This window comes from Sapajus apella, unplaced genomic scaffold (assembly GCF_009761245.1).
Source record: "Sapajus apella isolate SASKATOON/1434 unplaced genomic scaffold, GSC_monkey_1.0 scaffold199, whole genome shotgun sequence".
In the NCBI taxonomy this organism is placed as follows: Eukaryota; Metazoa; Chordata; class Mammalia; order Primates; family Cebidae; genus Sapajus; species Sapajus apella.
In genome coordinates, this window is record NW_022437139.1 from 4,123 (window position 1) to 13,168 (window position 9,046).

The 9,046-nt window shown below is 44.0% G+C and overlaps 1 long non-coding RNA gene and 1 pseudogene across 1 annotated transcript in view; both read right to left on the bottom strand.

Moving 5' to 3' along the window:
• Positions 1-3,961: 3,961 nt before the first annotated feature.
• On the bottom strand, positions 3,962-4,630 carry LOC116543900 (annotated as a pseudogene).
• Positions 4,631-4,718: 88 nt separating this feature from the next.
• The window catches only part of LOC116543885, a 373,403-nt gene continuing 369,075 nt past the window's right edge, over positions 4,719-9,046 (bottom strand). The window contains exon 3 of the long non-coding RNA XR_004265739.1: positions 4,719-4,747. This is a non-coding gene — a long non-coding RNA (uncharacterized LOC116543885). The remainder of the gene's footprint in view (positions 4,748-9,046) is intronic.

Here is a 9,046-nt window from a genome sequence, read left to right on the forward strand (position 1 = left end):
GTATTTTTGGTAGAGACGGGGTTTCACCATGTTGACCAGGATGGTCTCGATCTCTTGACCTCGTGATCCACCCGCCTCGGCCTCCCAAAGTGCTGGGATTACAGGCTTGAGCCACCGCGCCCGGCAAGGTGGGGAGATTTTAAACAGAATTTCACGGCTTAGCTTTTAGAATGCCAACAAGGAAAAATTAGGAAAAAAAAATACTCTTCCAATTTGGCAGTAGAAAATAAATACATTTCCAAGGAAAAATGTGGTAGATAATTGGTGAGTTACATAGATTTATAAAAATTCCAGTTTCTCTTTTTGCAGGGTAAAGTGGTGACAGTGAATATTTCTGTCCCATATTCTGTTATCTTGATTTTTGAGTTTCTGATAAATATTAGGAGATGAAACTTTGTACCTATTAGAAGTGTTTCCATATGACTGTTAACTACATAATTTTTCATAGACATAATAAAATAATACTTTTATTGTCTGAAAGGAATAGATGCTTTTGCTTTTCTAATTGAGGTATGAAATGTAAGCACCATAAAATTTTCTTTTTCTTTTTTTTTTGAGACAGAGTCTTACTCTGTTGCCAGGTGCTAGGCTGGAGTGCAGTGGCACAATCTCGGCTCACTGCAACCTCCGCCTCCCGGGTTCAAGTAGTTCTCCTGCCTCAGCCTCCCGAGTAGCTGGGACTACAGGCGCGCGCCACCACACCCAGCTAATTTGTGTATTTTTAGTAGAGATGGGGTTTCACCATGTTGACCAGGATGGTCTAGATCTCTTGACCTTGTGATCCGCCCGCCTCGGCCTCCCAAAGTGCTGGGATTACAGGCTTGAGCCACCGCGCCCAGCAAAATTTTATTTTTCTAAATGAACACTGTGTTTGAGTGATTTCACTGGATTTTTCAAACAGTTTCAAAAACCAAGGAAATAAATCTGACATGAAAATTAAAGGTTGAACCCAGTGACACCAAGCTTCGGCTAATATTAAACCTACCAAAAAAAAAAAGCTTATTAAAGGCCCAGTTAGTTCTCTCTGGGGAGCCTACCCTGCAGATATTCCAGCCTGCTCACCCCAGCCATGGAAGAAGGCCTTATCCTGAGAATATTTACAGAGCCTGAAAAGCTGGGGACGACAGGCTGATGCAGTTTAGGTTAAGATGAATGGAAACTGGGAGCCGCTTACCGATGATGAAGTTGTTATTGTTTGAGGCGCTTTCTAGACTTTATAAAATAAAAGTTAGACTTAGGTAAAAAAAAAAAAGAATGGAATTCCAAAAAATATTGCAATAAGTACCAACCATAAGATCTTTATGGCTTGTGAAGTTTATGCAGACAGACACTTTCTTTCCTAGGGAGGAGCAAACAAGATTAGAAAAAAGGTGGGAGGGAAATGGCAAATCTGACAAAATCAGATTTTAGACCAGAGAATGTTTTACACTGCCCCTAGGACTAGGCACCACCCTCAGGAACTTCACCACGGCATTTTGGATCCTAGTGTTTCTTGTCGAAAACCCGCCTGTGTGTCTACAAGTCTCCTGGCATTTCTCCTCCCCCAGACTCTGAATCTGCAGCAGTAACCTGTGTTCTCCACCAAGCTAGGGTTCTGGATCTGCTTATAATCCTGTTTATAATCTCAACTGCCTGCATGCACACAGAAATAAATCAGAGTACAGCCCCACCTGGGCCACATTCTGTAGCAAAAATAAACCCTTTCACCTACATTTTACTCTTTCACCCAGGGATTTTATTTTATTTCTTTTTGTTTTGTTTTGTTTTTGGGGTAGATTTTATTTTTCTATAAGCTTGTATTATTGGTGTGGGGTACACATGTGGGTTTGTTATACAGCTAAAATTATGTCCTGGGGGTCTTGAGTGCAGATTATTTTGCACTGAGGTACTAAGCATAGCCCCAAACAGTTATGTTTTCTGATCCTCTTATTCTTCCCACCCTGCGCCCTCAACTAGGCTTCAGTGTCTGTTGCTCTCCTTTTTGTGTTCATGTGTTGTTATTTTTAGCTCTCATAAATAATAAGGTGCATTTAGTTTTCTTTTTTGTTTCGAGACGGAGATGTGCTCTTTTTGCCCGGCTGGAGTGTAGTGGTGCGATCTTGGCTTGCCGCACCTGTAATAACCTGACTTGCACTGGTTTAACTGACTCCATCTTTTTTTTTTTTTTTTTTTTTTTTTTGAGACGGAGTTTCGCTCTTGTTACCCAGGCTGGAGTGCAATGGGGGGGTCTCGGCTCACCGCAACCTCCGCCTCCTGGGTTCAGGCAATTCTCCTGCCTCAGCCTCCTGAGTAGCTGGGATTACAGGCACGCGCCACCATGCCCAGCTAATTTTTTGTAGTTTTAGTAGAGACGGGGTTTCACCATGTTGACCAGGATGGTCTCGATCTCTTGACCTCGTGATCCACCCGCCTCGGCCTCCCAAAGTGCTGGGATTACAGGCTTGAGCCACCGCGCCCGGCCTAACTGACTCCATCTTAGCTGCAAAACCTGACAAGCTCTCTGGAGCCTCACCCTCCCTGCTGCAGCCCCTCAGGTGCATTATTGGGTCACGGGCACGCAAAGCGTTAAGAGTGGTTCACACTGTTCACAGTACCTGTAACTATTGTAACCACATCCTGCTTGGCAAGTCTACCTGCTACTGTGAATACCTTCCTTGGTGATTGATTGTATGGAAAGTTCCCCCTGCTACCCCCCTTCTTAGTGATTGTATGGAAATACCCTTAGCAACTAACAATCCTGGGAACCTCCTGCCCCCTGGTTACCAGCTTCTCTAACTTGCTGCTCTGCTTCTGTAAAATTCTGCTTTAGCTAGGCTCCCCCTCCCCTACCTAAATCAAGGTATAACAGGAAATCAAGACCCTTCCTTGGGGCCAAGAGATTTTGAGCATGAGCTGACTCTCGGTCGCTGGCTGATAAAGGACTCTTAATTTGGAACTCAGAGCATGGCGCATTCCTCCTGACTCACTTGGTTACATTTGGAGGCGCCAGCGAGATATTGTAACAATTGGGTGTGGGCCAGACTCGCTTAGTTCCCCCAGACTCAGTGGCAAACTATAGGTGAGGTGCCCCCTGAGACGTTCCAGGGCCCCAAAGGTCACCATCTTCCGGAGGAGATTGGATCGATCACTGGCTTGCCCACAAAATTATTCTTCTGAGTCCTCAGTCCTGCTCCGCGGAGAACGTAAGTCAGGCCTGACCTTGTTATTCCTGGAAGTCACAGGAGTCATCCAATTGGTACATAGCCAATTATGAGCTTCCTGGGTCAAATGGTAATTCTGTTTTTAGTTCTGTGAGGAATCACTACACTGTTTGTTTTCATGAGACAGTTTTGCTCTTATTGCCCAAGATGGCATGCAATGGCGCAATGTCAAGTAACTGCAACCTCCGCCTCCCAGGTTCAAGCAATTCTCCTGCCTCAGCCTCCTAGGTAGCTGAGATGACAGCACGTGCCACCGCTCCTGGCTAATTTTGTATTTTTAGTAGAGACGGAGTTTCTCCATATTGATTGAGCTGGTCTTGAACTCCCGACTTCAGAGGATCTGCCTGCCTCAGCCTCCCAAAGTGCTGGGATTACAGGCATGAGCCACAGTGCCTGGCATGCCACACTGCTTTTTAACAATTATTGAACTAATTTAACTCCCAACAACAGAGTATAAGCATTCTTTTTTTTTTTTTTTTTGAGACGGAGTTTCACTCTTGTTACCCAGGCTGGAGTGCAATGGCGCAATCTCGGCTCACCGCAACCTCCGCCTCCTGGGTTCAGGCAATTCTCCTGCCTCAGCCTCCTGAGTAGCTGCGACTACAGGCACGCGCCACCATGCCCAGATAATTTTTTGTATTTTTAGTAGAGACGGGGTTTCATCATGTTGACCAGGATGGTCTCGATTTCTTGACCTCGCGATCCACCCGCCTCGGCCTCCCAAAGTGCTGGGATTACAGGCGTGAGCCACCGCGCCCGGCTTGGTCTGGTTTCTTGATATCTTGAAGGAAGATGCTGCCACCTCCTGGTTCTGCAGCTTCATCAGTTTCTCGGCATGTTCCCTCTCCTCGTGAGATTGGTGAAGAAAGTACTTGGCAAAGTTCTTCAAAGCCACACCATCGTGGTCAAAGTAGTAAGACATGGACAGGAAAACATAGGAAGCGTAGAGGTCCAGGTTGATCTGGCAGTTGATGGCGGCCTCTGAGTCCTGGTGGTGGTTCTGGCGCACCGGAGAAGGAGACCTGGTCGTCATGGCAGCGGCTAAGGAGAGGCTGCGGCTGGGGGAGGCTGCGCGGTGCTGGTAGAGGCCGTGGGGGGCCTTGGGGTGGTCCTAGGGCGCGGTGTGGAGGTGACTGAGGGCTGGCTGTGGGCGGCCGGCCGGGGTGGGGGACAAGCGCCGAGTTCCATGCAAGCACTGTGAAAGCAGGAAACCGCGGTGACTCTCCGTGAAGAACATCTGGCCTATTGTGTGTGTGTGTTTTTTTTTTTAATTTCTCCAATGATGAGTGATAACCATTTTTTTATATACGCTTGTTAGCCACATCTGTGTCTTCTGTTGAAAAGCATCTATTCATGTTTTTTGCCTTACGTCAAATTAGAAATTTTGCCTATAGCCACTTGGTAAAAGTATTTGTGTGTGTGTTTTTCAGGGACCATTGCAATTTAGGGATGTGGCGGTAGAATTCTCTCTGGAGAGGCATTGCCTGGATACTGAACAGTGGAATTTGTATAGGGATATGATGGAGAACTACAGAAACCTGGTCTTCCTCGGTGAGGTTGAATACTTAATTCATAATACACCCTAAATGTTTTATTTCTCTTTTTTTGTATAATGTTTTTTGGTAATATATTCTTTGCATGAAAGAGTTTCAGAAGCCCTTCTGCCAGAAAATCTTCAGAACTTGCTCACTTAGAAAACAATTTCTTCTGCTGGGCGTGGTGGCTCAAGCCTGTAATCCCAGCACTTTGGGAGGCCGAGGCGGGTGGATCACGAGGTCAAGAGATCGAGACCATCCTGGTCAACACGGTGAAACCCCGTCTCTACTAAAAATACAAAACATTAGCTGGGCGTGGTGACGCGTGCCTGTAATCCCAGCTACTCAGGAGGCTGAGGAAGGAGAATTGCCTGAACCCGGGAGGCGGAGGTTGCGGTGAGCCGAGATCGCGCCATTGCACTCCAGCCTGGGTAACAAGAGTGAAACTCCGTCTCAAAAAAAAAAAAAAAGAAATTTCTTTAGGACGTTTCATCTGAATTGAAACTTTCCAAATTCTTGAGTTGAGCTATGTTCTTCACTCTAAATTAGTGGTAATTCAAGCAATTTAGTGTCATAAAATATTGTTGACACCACCTGAAAATCTAGTTGCCACCACCAATTTTTGATTGAGTAATACCAGGTAGTAAAATTAAAAACCCCAGAAGCAGGGCTGGACATGGTGGCTCAAGCCTGTAATCCCAGCATGACGAGGCAGGCAGATCACCTGAGGTAGGGACTTTGAGATAAGCCTGACCAACATGGTGAATCTTCATCTTTTACCAAAATACAAAATTAGCCAAGCATGGTGGAGCACACCTGTAGTCACAGGTACTCTGGAAGCTAAGGCAGGGGAATTGCTTGAACCAGGGAGGCAGAAGTTGTGGTGAGCCGAGATTGCACCATTGCACTCCAGCCTGGGCAACAAAAGCGAAACTTTGTCTTAAAAAAAAAAAAAAAGACAACTACGAGTTCAAAGTATTTTCTAAATATTTAGAAATTTCTGGCCAGGCGTGGTGGCTCACGCCTGTAATCCAAGCACTTTGGAGGCCAAGGCGGGCGGATCACCTGAGGTCGGGAGTTCAAGACCAGCCTGACCAACATGGTGGAACCCCATCTTACAAAAAAAAAAAAAAATTTTTAGAAATTTCTGTTATTGATTAGGATTTTGGTATTAACTTACTAGAATATTTTCTCACATGCTCTCTGAGCACATTACTAGCTTGTAAGTGGAGAATATGAGCCAGATTCATGTTATTTATTTTTAAATAAAACAGGTATTGCTGTTTCTAAGACAGACCTGACAACTGGCTGGAGCAAGGAAGAAAACCTTTGACTATAAAGAGACATGGGATGATTGCCGCACCCCCAGGTAGGTGCCAGTGAAAATGAATACAACAGAGGACACCGTTAAGCGGTCCCAAGGTCAAAGAGAAAGCCAGCCCTTAAAATGTGATGTGGGAAGCTGTGTGCCAAAGAAAACACTTCTGGGCAGCTAATTTTTTTTTTTTTTTTTTTTTTTTTTTCAAATTTTTCTCTCGCAAAGGGACATGTTCTGTCTGGGCTTTTAAATTCTCTAAAGATTCTACTTTGCTTTTAGTGAGCTTCCTTCAAGGTTGCAATGAGAACCAAAGTCCTCTTCATGGCATATAAGTGACTGCATAATCTGGCTGCTTTTTTATTGTTCTGGGGACACACAAATATCTGCATGATTTTTAGAAACAAACTAATTTTTAAGTCCTCGTTTTGCATCAGGTCTGAAATGTGTGAGAGCAGGAGTTTCTGTAGCATTTGTTTGTTTATTGTTCTACACAGTCTATTCTGTTTTTATTACTATATCATCTTGAAACATACTCTGAAATTGTAAGTATGATATCCTGCTTTGTTCTTTTTCCTCAAGATTGCTGTGGCTAGTCAAAGTTTATTTTAGTTTCATGTAAATTTTAGAATTATATTTTTCATTTCTGTGAAAAAAAAACTGCAATTTTCACAGGAAGTTTATTGAATATATAGATCACTTTGAATAATATGGCAATTTAATAATATGTATTCTTTCAATCCGTAGACACAAACTATTTTAAAATTGATTTGGACATTCGCTAATTTTTTTCATTGGTTAGTTATATTGTAAAGGTTCTTTACCTCCTTGGCTAATTTTTTCTCGGAAATATAATATTTAATACTATAGTAAATAAGATTTGTTTTCTTTTTTAAATTCTAATTTTTCTTTATTTTATCAGACAGTTTTTTTAAGTGTATGAAGGCATACATATACTTGTATGTTAATTTTTTATATTGCTAATTTACTGAGTGTACATATTCATTTAAACAGATTTTAATATACTGTTTATTTATTTATTTATTTATTTATTTATTTTGAGACGGAGTTTCGCTCTTGTTACCCAGGCTGGAGTGCAATGGCGCGATCTCAGCTCACCGCAACCTCCGTCTCCTGGGTTCAGGCAATTCTCCTGCCTCAGCCTCCTGAGTAGCTGGGACTACAGGCACGCACCACCATGCCCAGCTAAGGTTTTTGTATTTTCAGTAGAGACGGGGTTTCACCATGTTGACCAGGATGGTCTCGATCTCTTGACCTCGTGATCCACCCGCCTCGGCCTCCCAAAGTGCTGGGATTACAGGCTTGAGCCACCGCGCCCAGCCCTGTTTATTTTTTTATATAAGATTGTATGATGTAAAAACAGCAACTTTTTACTTATTTTTCTTCTGTTTCAATGTATCTTTTTATTTCTTTGACTAATTCATCTGCATACCTCCAGTACTACATTAGAATAGAAGCATTGACCATGGACACAATATAATTTGTATTGGTGTCTGAATTCCATGGAGCAAGCACCTCTTCAAGTGTTCATAAACTGATTTTAGAAGGTAAGGATCTTCTTCTGTTGGGCCCTTAGGGTGCTGAGATGCCCTCTGACTTTGTAGTGGGGAGGGGTTGGAGCTTTATCACGAGGCTGCTGGGTCTGCACGAGGGTCCACCTTTAGTTGGCTTGTTACAGGGGCTTGGGTAGTTGTAATTCCCATTTTATTTTTGGACAGACTGCATATCCTTTAGGACTTGGCTCTGTTGGGCAGACACTAGGGCATGTTTTGGCAGTTGGATTTGCATATGGTGGGCCTTGTATCAGGATGTGGATGAGTATGGTTTTCACTGAGTACCAGAAAGCATTTCCTCAGGTAACTGTGTGGGTTTCTATATAGGCAGAAGTGACCATAAACTGTGGCTCAGGTAACTGAAACTGAGTCATTGAACCTCTTCAGGGACTACAGTAAAGGCCAACGTGTGCAGGCCTGCCCTCATGGCTGTAGGTTGTTCTGTCACCCAGGCTGGAGTCCAATGGCATGATTTTTGGCTCACTGCAACCTCCACCTCCTGGGTTGAAGTGATTATTCTGACTTAGTCTTCTGAGTAGCTGGGACTACAGGTGTGGGCCACCACGCTTGGCTAATTTTGGGGTTTTTTTTGGATTTCACCATGTTGGTCAGGCTGATGTCTATCTCCTGATCTCAGGCAATCCACGCGCTTCGGCCTTTCCAACTGCTGGGATTAAAGGTGTGAGCCACCGCGCCCGGACCCATGTAGTATTTTGTAGGACTGTGCTAGTGCTGATGAACACCCTCAACTTTTATTTTGGAAAGTCTTTATCTTTTTTGAAGTAAAATAATTTTGAATCAAGTATTACTGGTTAGAATTTTATGTTATTTTATTTTGTGTGTGTGTTGTGGGGTATGGTGGCTCAACCTGTAATCTCAGCACTTTGGGAGGCCGAAGCAGGTGGATCATCTGAGCTCAAGAGTTCGAGACCAACCTGACCAACATAGAGGAACCCTGTCTCTACTAAAAATACAAAATTGACAGGCGCGGTGGCTCACGCCTATAATCCCAGTAACTTTGCGGGGCTGAGGTGGGTGAATCACCTGAGATTAGGAGTTCAAGACCAGACTGAGCAACATGGTGAAACCCCATCTCTACTAAAAATACAAAAGTAGCCAGGTATGGTGGCAGCCGCCTGTGATCCCAGCTATTTGAGAGGCTGAGGCAGGAGAATCCCTTGAACCCTGGAGGAAGAAGTTGCAGTGAGCTGAGATCGGGCCATTGCACTGAAGCCTGGGCGACAAGAGTGAAACCCTGTTTAAATAAATAAATAAACAAATAAAAATACAAACTTAGCCTGGCGTGGTGGCCTATACCTGTAATTCCAGCTACTCCAGAAGCTGAGGCAAGATAATTCCTTGAACCAGGAGGTAAAGGTTGCAGTGAGCTGAGATCGTGCCACTGCACTCCAGCCTGGGGTC